The following is a 1082-nucleotide window of genomic DNA, read 5'->3' as shown; positions in this document are numbered from 1 at the left end:
CCTCGCCGCGGCTCCTCTCCTCCCGCACCCGCGGGACAGTGTCCTGGCTCCAAACCGTGGGCTCCTCCTGCCCACGAGATGGGCCAAGAGAGCCGAAGCGATCGCAGACGCGCGGGGAGGGACGCGACGCCCCCCGTGCCGGCAATGGGGCTGGAGCCCACCCGTGGCCCCCGCTGCCCGGGATCGACCTCGGCCGTTCCCCGAGCCCGGGGCAAACGCATTTGACTCTGCAACGTGGTTCCTGTCGTCCCAGACTGCTTTTCCAGCATTTGGTTGAATTTTCCCGTTGGACCCTGCCCCTCACCTCCCGCTCCGTAGCCTTTTCCCCCACCTTCCCAGGGGACCGGCACCCTAGCTTCTTGCAGCGTGAAGCCGTTCCCCCGGAGGTCAGCAAGGATGGGGGGTTTGGGGGCACTCTGAAGGCTGCTGCGGAGCGTGGTCCAGCGCCTGCCACGCTCAGGCCCGGGTGCCTGAGCAGGGCATGGGGCCCGGAGCTCTTCCCCCTGCCTGCCCGGGGCTGGGAGCAGGGGCCGTGCCCCAGCTGAAAGCGGCCCACGAGTCAGTCCCACGCAGGGCAGCCCACCCTGGGGACGCCTGGCCGCATCCCCCGGGCTTTCATCGGCCGCCCGATAAAGTTGCTGCTATGTCACCTTAGGCACTGCCCCTGCCAGCTGTCCTGGGCAGGAAAAAGAGCCTTTCCCCAGCTTAGGCCATTAATAAAAGCAGGAAGGTGATGCAGTATGATTAAAGCGTTGACACAGAGCAAGGACAAGAGCGGGCTGCAAAATAACCCCGCGTCGCAAAGAAGGAGCAGGAAAGGTGATCAGGACGCCTCTTGCTCTCTGGAAAAAACTGAATGAAGCAGCTGTGATTTGAACCGCCTAAAGAGCACGAGCTGCCCCTTCTAGGCAACTTCAAACTTTGCATAGCCAGATTCGGTAGTAAACGGCCAAGTGAGAGCAGAGCAGGAGGGACCTAACTCTGGCGCTCGACAGGTACCACCCAGCTGGTGCCACCACCCAGCAAGGAGCTGAAGCTGGCTCGTTTTTCAGAGCTGACCCCCTGGGCGGAGGCGGATCCGT

Source organism: Charadrius vociferus, unplaced genomic scaffold (assembly GCF_000708025.1).
Source record: "Charadrius vociferus isolate BGI_N301 unplaced genomic scaffold, ASM70802v2 scaffold161, whole genome shotgun sequence".
NCBI lineage: Eukaryota > Metazoa > Chordata > Aves > Charadriiformes > Charadriidae > Charadrius > Charadrius vociferus.
The sequence above is the reverse complement of the archived record's forward strand: the minus strand, read 5'-3'. Positions refer to the sequence as shown.